General features: G+C 40.4%; 1 protein-coding gene across 2 annotated transcripts in view; it reads right to left on the bottom strand.

Moving 5' to 3' along the window:
• Positions 1 to 13,034, bottom strand: part of itgb1a (integrin, beta 1a) — a 43,216-nt gene extending 30,182 nt beyond the window's left edge. For both annotated transcript variants that reach the window (XM_039790233.1, XM_039790232.1), the window contains exon 1: positions 12,666 to 13,034. The gene's annotated coding sequence lies outside the window, so the exon portion shown is untranslated. The remainder of the gene's footprint in view (positions 1 to 12,665) is intronic.
• Between the last annotated feature and the right edge of the window lie 3,152 nt (positions 13,035 to 16,186).

Here is a 16,186-nt window from a genome sequence, read left to right on the forward strand (position 1 = left end):
TGCCACAGAGTTTCCATCAAGTCTGATTCAGTCTGGCATCCTTTATTTTTAGCCTCGAAGAAATATACACAGATGTTAATGACATAGGCTTCTATTTCTGTTTTCATATTTCAAGATTTAGGGCACTAGAATGATAAAAACTACTCTGCACAGTTGTGAAAAATAGCTATCAAGATAATGTCAGCACCGATAGTACCTTAAAGTGCTCATATTTTTGGCTTTTCCCTGGTTTACAAAGTGAAAAAGCCCAAAGTCCCCCCCAAAGGGACTTACCATCTCCAACAGAAACCACTGTTCACCAACTGCTCCAAACAGCTATTGTAGTCCAGCCTTTACTTCAGAGACAAACGTGTAACACACGTTATAATGCTCGCCTAGCTGCTAGTGTGGCACGCCCTCATACTCTGTTTCTGACTGGCTAGTAGTCCTTACCTAGGTACTGTCAGGGCACGCCCTCATACTCAGCTTCTGACTGGCTAGTAGTCCTTACCTAGCTAATGCGCATGTGCGACTCCCAACAAAGATGGAACAGAAGTGAGATGCCTCACTCTGTAGCTAAAACAGAGACCTCAACACACAGGGTGAAAAGAGGAGCTGCAGCAATGTGCAGTACAACAATATGGAAACATATTCTGGTACAACCTCTAAATACAATTATGAACCTGAAAATGAGCATAATATGAGCACTTTAAACATATTTTACAAAATTTGTAACACAGGTAAGACAAGCAAAGTAACATTCTGAGTGTGATGAGGCACTGGATTGAGCAATATTTTACATTTGCTGAACAGCAGCCAATAAGTTCAGAAGTAACAATCACAGGATAATAGCACATTTGATTTTAATTCATTCATTAAATGTTTATCGTGACCTGTTTAAAAAACATATATTTTTACGGAAGCACCAGTAGAGGCAGGGCTCGACAGTAGCGGTTGCCCGGTTGCCCTTGGCAACCAGATTGTGTCAATTGGCAACCATTTCGTGGCCTCTGGTTGCCCCCTTTGGCAACCACCTGTTCAATATTTGTGTTTTCAAATCCAAAAACTTACAAAAGTGGAAAATCTTATTTCAAAAGAAGTCAATATTTTATTTGGTTGTCTCCGTAAAGTTTAAACACTACGTTTGTGCGCAACACAAAACACTTCAGCTTTGCCGTGAAAACATACAGGCAACGCAATTTTCTGTTCACGTTAACGCCGCATGTTAAAATCCTAATATGGCACCGGTGCCTGGTATTAACCGGACGGAATAGCAACGCGGATTTCGGTGCCTCATTACAGTGCCACCTAAATGTCTGCGCTGCTCTCTATGCTCCGAAATCGTAGTAACAGGCAACAGAAAGCTCGCTGCGTGTCACGCTAGTTAACACTAATAACACACTTACACTTGGCAGCAAGTAGCATTAGCCTACCGTTAGCTACAGTAGTAACTGGCTAAATTACTGACAGCTAAACGGTGTGAAGTGTGACTGTATTTTACTGTCGAGGGTTCCAACAGTGGGACGTACAACAGTCTGCCGCTAAAGCTACAAGCTAATAGACACAAACTAGCACCATGGTTACTGCTGTTGTTGAAAAAACAACACAGACGGGACAAAGTGTTGCGTTTATTTAAAACTGGTAAACCTCGTGGTGCATTCAAAGTTATTGTAAAATACCCTTTTCTCATCTGTTTTGGTCTTTTAACAGCAATTTACTGGTGAAAGAAGTTATTATTGTTAAAGGTTATTGTTATACTAATCATTTAAATTCCCCCCTTTTTTGTGCTGATCCGAAAATTGATCCGATCCGTGACTCAAAACCGTGATGCGAACCATGAGTTTTGTGATCCGTTGCACCCCTATTTGAGAGGGATGGGAAAATATATTGCAAGATATTATCTCATTGTTTCATCATTAAAATGTGTGGTATAGTTACATAAGAAATGAATTGCTCCAAATATAGGCAGTTTAAAACATGGCAACTGTATTGCCAATTTCGGCAACCAAAAGCTGATGCCTGGTTGCCAAGCCGGCAACCACTTTAAAAAGTTAGCGTTGAGCCCTGCAGAGAGATAAATAAGGCAGCAAACTTTAATGCCGTTACAGAGGAATTATCTATCTAAAGTTTGCCAACATTAGCCACCAGATATAAGTTGTTTTGCACGAGTCCTCGTTACCCAGAATCTCTATTTTAAATTATGGGAATATGCCAGATAAAGAAAAAAACTGAATTTTCCTTTAAGGCTGCAGCAGCAGGTCCCCCGCGTGTACTGAACTCAGCAAGAGTGTGTTTTATTGCTTATGTAATCTCCTTTTAAAAGTTACATTGTCTTGCTTCAATGCTTAAAATGGTGAAAGTCATTGTGTTAAAAAGGTTTAGCTGAAATTAAATGTTGGTACAAGTGGTCTAAATGTTTTTTTTTTATTCAGGACATGCCGTATGAAAAGTGTTCTGTTAAATGATTCAGCTAGGCACCCATAATCATCCACTCTGTAATAGTTTAACAGAATAATGGGGGCAGTAGCTATGGCCTACATGCCAGCTTTATGAGTAGCTTAACAGACAGCTTTTTGCTGCTCTTGAAGATTCTGCTCTACTTTCCACACAAAATACACATATATTGGCTTGAAGCCTGCAAACATTCCCCTTGTATGAAGGAGGCTAAAGATACACCTCTGGGGGGGGGGGGCTTTCTAACTTTTCCAGTCAGAAAATCAATAACATTTAAGCAGTTCTGGTTTCTTCACAGCGCCTAAATACATTCCAATTGAATAGGGTTCACATCTCCCACAGCAGTTCAGTAGAAACATTTGAGGCAAAAACCACAACCTTTGGAGGAGGGTCAAGTCCATATCACTATTCGGGGCTCCATCTCTGTGTTGAAAATAGCTGTGCAGTGCTAACGAGTTATTTCTGACTCCTCTTCTCCACCTGGTGTCTGCAATCACTCCAAAAAGGTGGACTAAATCACAGGAGACACAAAAACAAATCTGCCTCAACCCCATAGAGACATGGAAAACCTCCAACTAACCTTGTGGTAATATAAATGGCAACATTTCAGTGTGTCAGTCTTGGAAATGTGTTCCACACAATTTAATCGCTCCAATACTGTTATACTGTTGCATTTTAGAAGTAAACCTGACAGTAGACCAGCTTTGCTCAGGCATCTGTAAAAGCTGACATTTTTGGGGAGCCATCTGTTTGACCGTTTATGGTGATCCTCTGAAAGCAGACCTAGAGATGGACAGAGAACATTGCATTTTTACCACCAACCACCAGGCTAACATGTAGGCTATTTTTGTTGGTTTTCGGGGATCTTGCGGGGTTGCCTGGCTGTGACGCTGTGAGCCGAGGGCTCCGTCTGTGGAGCTGGGATCTGCTGTACAGTAAACCTCCCCAAACTCCTTGTCTTTGCTGAGTCGGCCCTTCCTTTGCTGAAACACAGGAAGCTCAACTGGATCACACAGGAAGCCTGTATCGTGGTGCCTGGAAACCAGCCAATTCTTTCTCTTGAAGCCATAAAGATGACATAGTTGGCATTCGCTTGAGAAAGGAAAAGAACGACAGACAGGGGGAGAGAGGGCCAGGCTGGCTTGTTACAGAGAGTCAAAAACGCGGTGAGCTGCCAAAACAGCAGCATATTGTCTCTGTGAATCAGGCGTGTCTGATTCCTAAACCTAAACCAGTCGGGCCATCACTGTAATCTAAGCTCTGGGAAAAGTCAAACAAGCCTGAAAACCGCTTAACATAATGCTAGTAGCACAGCCAAACAACCTCCCTGTATATCAATAAACAGCTGTTGTCACAGATGTTCATTCTCTGGGACGATCTACAAAAATGAGCGCAGCACCTGCATCGCTGAGACAGTGAAAGGAATAATTTAGATACATGACAGCAGTGTGCAGTCTCAGGCAAATATTTACAGCAGTGAGGTGATTATTCAACAGTCTGTGGGGACAGAGACAGGGAGAAAGACCAGAGCTGATGGGCCCGAGAGCCTGTATCTGCTAAAGAGAAATTACCAGACGTCTGTACAGTTAGTACAGGCTGTTTGAGGGTGAATAAAAACAAAATTCACTTAGCTTTCTGTCTGAACACACCTTGACAGTCTGCAGAGCATGCTATATACATACACACACACACACACACATATACATATACACATAGTCCGCATATTTATGCGGGGGCCGCATTTTTTCAAATACACCGCACTTTCGCCGCATAAATTGCCGATTTCCGCGCATAATATGTGTGGCTTGCATGATTCCATAACCCCCGCATTTGTGTTGCAAAAAAGTCACATATATCTTAACAGAAAGTTGAAAAATGTTGTGTTTACTTCACACAAGAGCAGCCGTTTTCCCCTGTCGCCATGGGAACGTTATGAAGTGACGTAATTACGCGACGTGAACATCATCGAAAAGCAGGGTGTTGGGGGGAATCACTTTTTTTTCCTCTTTTTCATCAAACCGCAGTTTTGTAAGTTCCCGCAATTTCATCACATAAAATTGCATAAATATCCCGCATATTCCATCGCATTTTTTACGAAAACGTGCCGCATAATCAAGGATTTTTGCCCGCAACAATCACAAAAAAAACTCAGCATTTTTCTGGAAGGACTGGCATGCAAGCAGCTCTATATGGGGATTTGAGCTAAATGCTAGAGGTGGGGAAAAAAAATCGATACAGGATAGTATCGCGATATTTTCCATGGCAATACTGTATTGATACACAGATGCCAAGTATCAATATGTGTCAGTCAGTTTGTCTGCTTGACAATCTAATTAGGCAGAAATAAAATTGAAGTGAGATCAACAAACAGAGACATTTCCCGTAAATCTCCCATATTTTAACCTGCGTTATTAAAAAATAATAATACCCCGGGCCCGAGCGGAGTAAAAAAAAAAAAAACACAACATTCCCAATCTGAGCTCTGTCACTAGCCTCGCGATAACTGCCACCTGCAGTAGCCTACTACAGGTACTGTAGGTGGCTGTTGTCGCGAGGTTAGTGTGTGAGGTCAGATGATGAGTGACAACGCGGGGGAAAAAAAAGAAAAAAAAACAGAGACGGATGATGGACGCTGTCACTACCCAAAGTGAGTAGAGTGCAGATTTGAGTTGCGCATGCGTCACTTTGCGACGAGTGCAGATGCGAGTTGCGCATGCGTCACTTTGCGACAAGTAACCTACAAGATGCTAACGGCGGTTTGAGCTAACGTTAGCAATCAAGTAGCCTACTAGCTAGATGCTAACGGCGTTTTGAGCTAACGTTTGCAATCAAGTAGCCTACTAGATGCTAATGCCGTTTTTAGCTAACGTTAGCAATCAAACAATCATAGATAGCTAAAACGTTTTTGAAATGACTGCTAGCTACAAGTTAGCAATCAAACAACATTGGCTGTCACTTGAATGGCGTTTGAGCTAACGTTAGCAACCAAACAATCATAGATAGCTAAAATGTTTTAGAAATGATTTCCATCTTCTGTTATTGTATGTAAAGAGAAACGTTTATTATTTTACAGATTTCACAAATTTCAGTAAGACACGTTATGCCGTAAACAGTTTAAATCTGAGCATGCGCAACTCACATTTGCACTCGACCAGAGCCGGTCTGACTCGGCTAACATCGGGTATGACACGTTATGCCGTAAACCGTTTAAATCTGAGCATGCGCTACTCACATTTGCACTCGACCAGAGCCGGTCTGACTCGGCTAACATCGGGTATGACACGTTATGCCGTAAACCGTTTAAATCTGAGCATGCGCTACTCAAATCTGCACTCTACTCACTTTGGGTAGTGACAGACGCTACGACAGAGACGGTGCACTGCCAAAACTTATGAAGGCTTTACTATGCATTCCCCATAGCAATGCAAGTTGATAAAGGGTGTTTAGCATGGTACGAAATATTGTTACAGAGAATAGGAAGACGTTAGACAACAGAACTGTCTGCGCTCTACTCTCATGTAAAATGAACCACTCTGGCCCAGCCCACAAATACACTCCTTCCAAAACAGTCTTAAAGAATGCAAAGTCTGCAACAAATTTGTACAATAACTCACTAAAGAAAAGTTATGTGAAATTAAAAGAAAAACTGTAAAAGAAAAGCAATATGAAATGAAAAGAATGTGTGGAATGAAAATAAAATGTAGGCTAAATGTAAAGACAAGCAATGTTATAAATTGTAAATGTTTTCAGCATTCTGCATCAAGTGGTGATTTTAGCTTTCTTGTACACCCGTCTTAAAATGTAAGGGATACTGGAGCTTGGTTGGGGTGGTGGGACTGCTCGAGGTGGGCACCGGAAAATGTCCCTTATTTTCAAATCCAAAACTTGACAGGTATATAGATGTTGACAAAATTTCCTTTTGGGGACATAATTTGAAATTGGGAAAAATTTGAAGTTGGAAAAAAGGTAATAAATTGCAATATATCGCAGAATATTGCAATATCTTTAAAATCGCAATAGTATCGTATCGTGACACAAGTATCGTGATGATACCGTATCGTGAGGCCTCTGGCGATTCCCACCCTTACTAAATGCTAAGGTCAGCATGCTAACGTTCTCACAAGCACAATGCTAAACATGCTGATATTTAGCATGTGTAATATTTACCTTACGGTACTCACCATTTTAATTTAGCATGGTAGCATGCTAACATGTGCTAATTAGCACTACACACAAAGTACAGCTGAGGCTGATGGCAATATCATGTCATGTTAGTTTTGCGGGTAACTGGTCGTAAACCAAAATATTTCAGCTGGAGATAAGAGGTTAAGGCGTCACTAAGTTATTACAGTTCATCCTGGGGCGGGTAATAAATGGGTGTACCAAATTCTATGGCAACCCATCCAACAGTCGAGGCATTTCACTCAAGACCACAAATATGAGCTTCATTGTAACACTAGTGGAAACGTATGCAAAAAAACCAGCCATGTCATTTTTTGTGAGAACAGCAGCACAAAGGGCAAACTACAGAGTATACCAGCTGTCCAACAGAAGCTAACAGAGACTATGTGGAAACGGCTGCATTAAGTCCTTGGCTGTTCTGTTTTTCGCTACACAGACAGATATGTCAAAGTTTGGTCTTAATTGGATTTTAACCTAGCAGTAGGCCAGCTGTGGTCACCTTTGCCGTCTTTCTGCGGAGGCCCTAATGCTCGAAAAGTGGCACTTTAATGAAACTCGGATGTCTTTCATTAGGCCTCAGACTTAACACTTGAACTAGAGGGCCTCCATTTCCGCTACCATGGGAGAGTGAAAACTGCAGAGCTTAAACAGTAAGCACTCCACAGTTGCATGCATTTCCTCTTGGGAACAGTAGAGGAATATCGGTCATGTTTAATTCTCAAGGCCTTCTTAGAGGCCACTGACTGAACATCATGTTCTTAAAACTGTGTTTGACCTCTGCTGTATCACTTAGTCAGAACAATACAGTGGACTGTAATCTTTAATGTATGTTGGTTTTTTTTTAAATGTGGACCCCGGGAAGACTAGCTGTGCTTATGGGGATAAAGATAATAAAGACAACTAAAATAGACTTACTTTAGTTAATGTTCCCTGCTATACTACTGTCAAGCTTGATGTCCCTGACCTGTACAGCTGGTGTTGAATAGAAATGAGTGAATTAGATATCACGTTGTTCCTACATTTTGTTTTAAATGTGGTATTGAGTTCATGGCTTGCGATCTGCCGCATCAGTCTGCCTCAATTCGAGATACTTATGTTTGTTTCTGTGGAGTTCCTCTCCAATTCACTTAGATTTTAAAGCAGCTTAGATTTAGATTGTAAAGCAGCAGGTGATGTAAAGCCATTAAGGGTAAGAACTAACTTAAACTACTTCCCTTGTATCGGTCAGGGGTCGTGTTTTATAACTTTGGGAACAGGGATAGAACAGATATACGTCCTGGCCGATTATCGGGCCGTTTTTTGGCAGTTTGCAGATTATCTGTATCGGCGTTTTATTTGCCCGATAAACGATAAAGTTCCATAATTAAAAAGTGGTCTACTTTGGCCTGGCTACAGCTCCGTGTCTGTCCCTCTGCTTTGGTTTCACTCACCACTGAGTCTGTCCTCATTCCCCCAACACTATCTGACTATCGTTTACTGGGTATTATGTTGGAAGTTTCTCATTTATTAAATAATTGCTTAAAGCATCTAAACAAAGTTTTGTGTTGGATTTTGTAACATTCCACAATCTTGATTTTGACTTTCCGCTGTAAATGCATATCGGTTTAAATTATCGGTTTCATTAACTACTAATAATTGGTATCGGCCTTAAAAACCCAGTATCGGTCGATCCCTACTTGGGAACAGTTGGGAAGAGTTAGTTCCTTTTAAGTATTATATCAAACTAAAAAGATGTTTGTATTTTGGTTTATCTATGTCTAGTCAAACTTACTGTATCGTGCTCAACAGTTTGTGGTGGGAATGATGTCACCTCAATTTAATTAAATAATGGGCTGGTTCTGTCCGAACAATCAACTCATTATCAAGCTGCATCCCATATAAATAGAGGAATTTCCAAGTGCAACGAGTAGCTTTAAAGAAGCCCATCTATGAAGCCACAGTACTACAATGTGTTTCTGTCTCTGGACTGGTGGACTGCTGGGGACTCACTTAACACCCCTGAGACAGCAGCGGATAACAGACCACGTTCACACAGACAGAGAACAGTGTTGGCATTGTATTGCTTCTAGTGTTCATGCATATAGGGCACTGAGGGGTGGCACATGGGGAACTGATCATATGCTCAGTAGATAAAAGATATATAAAGACAAATTGTGATGTCAAAATATTAAAACAAGAACATTTTCAAGATAAGGCTTAGATACTGTAATATATGTGATATAGTACAATTTGTATACTATAATACTACTTAAAAATTAGCTAAATAAACTGACTAACAATGCTTTCAATGATGTCCTTCACATTTCAGGTTTTATGTTGACATGACACATACTTATCTAAAACTAAAACTAGGGTCAGGTAATGTTTCTTTTTTTTTTTTTTTCTCAATACTACTGCTGTTACGGTACTTGAGTTTCAACAGTCCACACCCTCCTACAACCGAGATGGCTGCACCTGATTGGACGAACACTACATGTGGGGCTCCCAGATTTCGTGAGTTTTTGAGAGGCTGCTGCTCCTCCAAAGCGTCGACCTATGAACTTGCGCGTGATCTTGACGACTGCACGCGATAATCGGTCTGGAGTAGGCCTGCACAATATATCGTTATAAAATCGCGATCTCGATTCACCTGTTCGCGATTTAATTTAAAGCATTTGACAGTGACATGTTTAAATTATGTAAAGACATGTTCAGATAGAGCCTGTATCAGGGCCATATTTAGTTCAATGTGTTATATGTCACTATTTTTGGTAGCCTACTGTACTTAAATGGCCAGTATGTACTTGATTTTCTTTATCCATTGAAGCCTCTACGTTTACAGGCTTGTGGTGATGCGCAATGTGCTATAGGTGCCAAAAATTGGTACTGCCAATTTGTTTTGTTTTGTCATGGTTCATGTGTGCAATAAACATTACACTTTATGAGAAGAAATCGTGGCAGAGAATCGTGATATCAATTCTAAGCTAAAAAGTCATGATTCATATTTTTCCCCCGAATCGTGCAGGCCTAGTCTGGAGGCTGGTCGGTGTCATACTTGTAGTGTTGCCACTCTTCCGTCCAAGACACAGAAAAGAATTTATGGCACTACGTCCGTCTAGTGTGACATAGTGACTGTCGTGAAAGACAAAAAAAATTGTGTAGTCTAATCCTGGCATAAATCCAGCTGGGGACTTTTGCTGTATGTTGTCCCACATTCCTCATTTACTGTCAGCTCTCTACTATCTCCTTTCTAATAATGGCAGAAATGTCCAAAAATGCATTAAAAAAAAAACGTATTCCATACTGTGAATACTGTGTCTAATTTGTACCAACAAAGTATTAAGGTTTGATACCCAGTCCGAATTTTCTATTGGATTATACTGACCATTTATCTGATTACAGCTATGTTACTGGAAGTGCCGGCGTTCATGTTAGTGAATAAAAACTCATTTCTAAACAAACTCTGTATATCCTTGAAGTTCTTTTGTGAATGAAAGGCACATAAAAAGTTTCTTAAAATAAAAAGTTAGGCCTTCACACTGTCACAATAATGAACACAGTAGGACAGAGCTTGCCTGCTACTATTTACTACCAACATAATATGTTTAGCCTCGTTTTCTCAGCAGACCTTGGCAGGCAGAGGTCAGCTGTAACCACGCCACTCCTCGCAGGCTGTTTTTAGAAGCAAGAGGCCGCCCACAAAAGGCCCAGAAGTGTATTTGAGCCCGATGTGGAGAGAAAGAGTGGATAGAGAAGAGCAAAGGCAAAAGTGTTGGCTAAAAGCAGCTCTGGAGGTCACAAACCAAAACCAAGAGTAAGGCCCACCCCGCAATCTAGCTGCAAAAATATACCCATTTTCAGAAGAATATAACAGAACAAAAGCAGCAAAGGACATGATTGTGTTGCACAGAAAATAGTCTTAAATTACCTTAATTAGTTTTAATCTATTACAGAAATGGGCTGATCATATCTTAACGGTTTGGTACTGTAACCATGGTAATTATGGTTAGGACCTTATTTAGGAAAAAATACCAAATTGAAAAAAAAAAAATGAAATCCTATTTTAGACTCTTCCTTTCTTAACTTAAGACTTAAGATAGGCATTTCTGTAATACAGCCCCTGGATTTGAAATGACCGTATGGTTTAAGAAACCTGGGAAAGACTGCAGAGCTTTGTGCTGTGGGTCAGGCATGCAGTTCAGAGCCTAACAAATCACAGATAACTGCTCTTCAGGGATCATCAGTTGTAGACCTACTTTCAAACTTGCAGGGTTAAGTGTGTGCGCATGTGTGTTCATGTGATGGAGGTAAATGGCTGTAACAGGCGATTATTTGTACCACCTTACGCCTCGGAGCCTGAGATCTCCCCCTCCGGCACAAAGCATGTGGCGGGGAAGGGAATCATACACATTCATCACTTCTGTCCCACACACACACACACACACACACACACACACACACACACACACACACACACACACACACACACACACACACACACACACACACACACACACACACACACACACACACACACACACACACACACACACACAATCACAAAGTGCATATTCATCACTTACGACTGGAGGGGACAAGTTCGCACATAAGGTGCACGTCCAGGCTTCAAAATTAACTTTTTCGTCTACCAGCCAAATGGCTAATGAATGTTCAAATATTACCAGCCATTCAATAGATTACCATTGGGTTTTTTGGCTGGTGAGTGAAGCAAATCTACCAGCCACTTGCATATTTCACCAGCATTTGGCTGGTAAACGGTGCTAATTTAGAACCCTGTGCACGTCACTCGCTGACAAAAAACAACAACAACAGACACATGTGAAATGTCACATGTCTGGGAGAAAGGCCTGGGTGTGGCTCTCTGGGTGCACTAAGTGACCTCGTAAATCAGGTGGGGGGCCAGCAGCAGCTGTTCCCCGGGGGCCTGAGGTCACATCCATTCAGCTACTGGCTCCGCTACCGTCGTCCAACTCCCCCACTGTCCTACAGTTACCCTCCTCCTCAATTAGCCCCCCCCCCCTCCCTCCCTCCTTACTGTTCTTCCTCCACCCCCTTTGCCTTCCATATCTCCTTCGGACATCCTCTCTTTCCTTCAGCCCCTCCCTCCCTTCCTGCCTCCATTTCCTTGATTAAACTGATGCCTAGGCTCTCCAGCTACTGTAGAGTCAGCACGGTCATATTTATGAGGCCCTCATCCTCCTGCTCTCCTTCAGATGAAATGGGGGGGGGGGGGGGTCTCTGCTTGATCCAATCAATGGATGCCGTTTAGCCCACCATTCACACACTGCATGGACAATAACAAGCATCATGGTTTTTATGGTCTATCAGAAAGCTACTGTTTCTGATGTCTTTGTCCTACTAAACACATTCATACCTCTGCTTCCGGTTTTCCACAGAAGGTTTTAGGATTTACTTCATTCTGTCTCTTTGGACGTCAGAGACGCATGCTTCAACAGTTTCACCCTCCATCCCTGATCGTCTCTCTCCCTCTGGGCTGTCAGTAGTCTGTATTTCACGTCAAGTGACCCTTGCCTAGCTAATTCAAATGGATCATGTGAGATCACTTGTTGAAGCCCTTTCATCTCACCATCCACATTAAATGTGCAAGCCTGTTGCATCTGATCCCGAAAAAAAAATGAATGGGTGTAGCCTATAGTTCACACAATATCCAAAGCAGATGAGTTTATTAATTCCACTAAAACACACACACACACACACACACACACACACACACACACACACACACACACACACACACACACAATCATTACCCTAACTTTTAATAGTGATAGGCTACCTAACATAGCCCATATAAACTCAAGCCATTTTTGAGTGCAATATATATTCAACTATCAACATTAAAAATGTTACTTCAAGTGATAGAAAATGCCCCAAAGTAGGCCTACCATCGAGCACTACAAACATAATACAAACCCCCCCAAAAATACAAAAATATGATGGCCTTTATAAAGTGCTATTTTTTTTTATTTATTTATTTTAGGCTGAGATAAAAACAATACAACAGGAGTACATTTACGAAACCTCTTTACCTTGGCGCTGTGGTGAATTTCCGCGACAACATACAGAAGTAAGCTAGCTTCTCTTCCCCAGCACCCAGCGATGATGATCCGCTAGACAGACAGCGGCAGCAACTATCTGCCCTGTTGGCACCGGGGGCCACTTTCTCCTCCGAAAAAGTCACGGTAGATTTCCCCTGCTACTCATTCCATCCCCCAACTTCCCTCTACAGAGAAAATGTATACACAGTTTATATTAAAACCAAATGCGGGAACAGTTTTGGTAGCTGGAGAATGAAAGAAAATCCCAACAGCGTCTGAGTGGACCTCTTTTCCTCAGTCTAATCGGGGGAAAGCGGCCAGGCAGACCCGCAGGGCTCCGCTCCTCTTGGCCAAACCATGGATGTATAAAAATAACGGCCAAACTACACAGCGTAACAGAGACCTCTTCCGGTTATAACCTTCAAAATAAAACAGAAAATTGGATGTCAATTGTACGTCGTGTTTGAAAGCCTACAGTACTTTTTAAACATCTGACTAGAATTCATTTTATTCCAGAATTCACAATTATGAACATAAATACATTTAGGTTTTTTTTTAACCATAAATATGTGAGGTTTATATGTGCCCTAACTTATAAGCCTTACTGCTACATAGCAAACACCTTAAACATGATACAGCTACTGTTAGCACTTTAAAAAATAAATATATACAGTGCTCAGCATAAGTGAATACACCCATGCTAAAGTTGACTAAAAATAGGAATAAAATCATCTTTTGGAAATTGATCTTAATGCCTTAAAAAAATTAGGGAAAATCCAACCTTTATGGACAACAATTTTCTTTGTGAATGAATAATGTATTGTAAATAAATAAATGTTCTTCCTTAAAATATTGATTGGCATGGGGTACTTTCCATAAAATCATCTCTCAATGTAAAGCAAACCAGCTATTAGGCTAACTGACATAAAACCATGCCAATCTCTAGGTATGGTGAAGGGTATGTGATGATGTGGGGCTGTTTTAATTCCAAAGGCAAAGGGAACTTTATCAGGATGCATAGCATTCTGGATCGGTGAAATAACTGGCCTTTAAAAATAAAAATATGCCTGCCTCTATGGGAATTTAACATAGGAGTTTACTTACTTATGCCCCCTGTATTTTAAAGAAGAACATTTATTTATTCGCGATACATTATTCATTCACAAAGAAAATTGGTGTCCTTAAAGGTTGGATTTTTACTCATTTCTTTAATTAAAGCATTAAGATCAATTTCCAAAAGATGATTTTTTTATTCCTCTTTTTAGTCAACTTTAGCATGGGTGTATTCACTTATGCTGAGCACTGTAGGCTGAAATTATACTGTATAGGATGCTTGGTAAACAATCACATGAGAGAGGACATAAAGATAAGAGAATGCACACACAATAAAGGCTTAAAATCTTCAACCTTAAACATAGAAAGAAATAACTGGAACCTTCTGATCATTTATGCAGACACACATACTGTATTTTCATTCTTTAGCTACTGTCAAATGTTTAGAAATGGATCACATTTCAAGAACTTTTATTTTGAAGCCAGCTATTCTTTTCCTGTTTCATCTTAGCTTAATGTTGCTGACTTAATGCAGCTCAAGTCTGGGCTCCAGTTTACGTCACTGCTAGAGGACACCCCCCACTCACATAATTGCCTATTTATATAGATGCTGGCAACATGTCTATTCAATGTTAGATCAATCTGTAAGTCCATTAAAATGCATATCTGTCATCGGCATCATCATCAACATCATCCTCATCATCCAAGTAGGCCTACTGCTTTTTTTTAATTATATATATAAAGGCCAAAAGTTTGGACACACCTTCTCATTCAATGCGTTTCCTTTTTATTTTCATGACTATTTACATTGTAGATTCTCACTGTAGGCATCAAAACTATGAATGAACACATATGGAATTATGTACTTAACAAAAAAGTGTGAAATAACTGAAAACATGTCTTATATTTTAGATTCTTCAAAGTAGCCACCCTTTGCTTTTTTATTAATAAGGGAAAAAATTCCACTAATTAACCCTGACAAAGCACACCTGTGAAGTGAAAACCATTTCAGGTGACTACCTCATGAAGCTCATTGAGAGAACACCAAGGGTTGCTGCAGCTATCAAAAAAGCAAAGGGTGGCTACTTTGAGGAATCTAAAATATAAGACATGTTTTCAGTTATTTCACACTTTTTTGTTAAGTACATAATTTAATATGTGTTCATTCATAGTTTTGATGCCTTCAGTGAGAATCTACAATGTAAATAGTCATGAAAATAAAGAAACACATTGAATGAGAAGGTGTGTCCAAACTTTTGGCCTGTACTGTATATATAACAACATTAATGCAAGAACAAGACTGTCTTGTTGTAATGTTAGCATGTATGCACATTTCTGTGCTGACATCTAACTTAAAGTTATAGTGCGTAGTTTCTTTTGTCGCCCCCCATGAGGAATTGTAAGTAATGACAACAACACTGTCCGCGCGTCCACATGATACAAGCCTTCCGTGATCACGCACCGCCCCCACCCCTCCTCCTCCACACAGTTGCTAGTAGCCAAGGAGGACATGATGATGATTAAAAAAACATGATGGTCTCTTCACAAGAGCTCATTATCTTCAATCTAGTTTCCGTGCGTAAAAGTTGCCGGACGCCACAATCTTGTGAACATAGTCATACTGAGAAATCCAGAGAGAGTTGGGTGGACCTGATAGTCTTAATTAGCTTTGTAGCAACTCATTTGGCGATGGCTTGAATGTAACGGTCGTTCATTAATATCAAAAAGTTACCCACTAAAGCTTTAACAATAAAACAAACAAGGTATAGATTGTTTAAACACCTCTGATTGTTTTCTGTTCACCCCCCCCCCCCATGATGCTTTGATGTGTCATTAGTATTTACCACAAAAACATGAAGAAAATCCAGCCCAACCCTCAGAATAACAGTCTGCGTAAAACTACTTCAGTCCAGACTGTAGTTATTTAAACCACAAGTTGAATCACCAACCTAATTGTTAATTACATTAGTAAAGTTGGTCTTATACCTGGAATTTAATTAATTCATTAAGTACAGCCTTCTTGCAAATAAAGTGACATTGCTCATTATTGGGTAACGTTTCAAATAATTTCAGGTTTCATGACGTGTTGTTTCTTTGTGACAAGTGACAACCTTGTACATTTCTTCTCCTCATCATTCACGTCTCCTGAGGTATCTGACATGTCTTTTTATGTATTTTTATGATTATCACATCACAAATCAAAATGTATCATTTATAAAAACCTGAGCGTTTTTTTTTCTCTCTTCACTTTTCCACGAATAAGATGCCAAACAAGCAGAGACTGCACATTTTTTTTGGATTAGTTTCAGTGAAAATAATCAACCCAGCTCGTTATATTTGTTTAAAACTTAGTGGGAAGTTATTTCTGTCTCGGCACTGGGGATGCAGCGCAAAAATGTGAGAGAAAACAAACCATCATGTCCGGAAGACCCCCTTGAATTCTGTTTAGTCTCCAGGGA

Source organism: Perca fluviatilis, chromosome 22 (assembly GCF_010015445.1).
Source record: "Perca fluviatilis chromosome 22, GENO_Pfluv_1.0, whole genome shotgun sequence".
In the NCBI taxonomy this organism is placed as follows: Eukaryota; Metazoa; Chordata; class Actinopteri; order Perciformes; family Percidae; genus Perca; species Perca fluviatilis.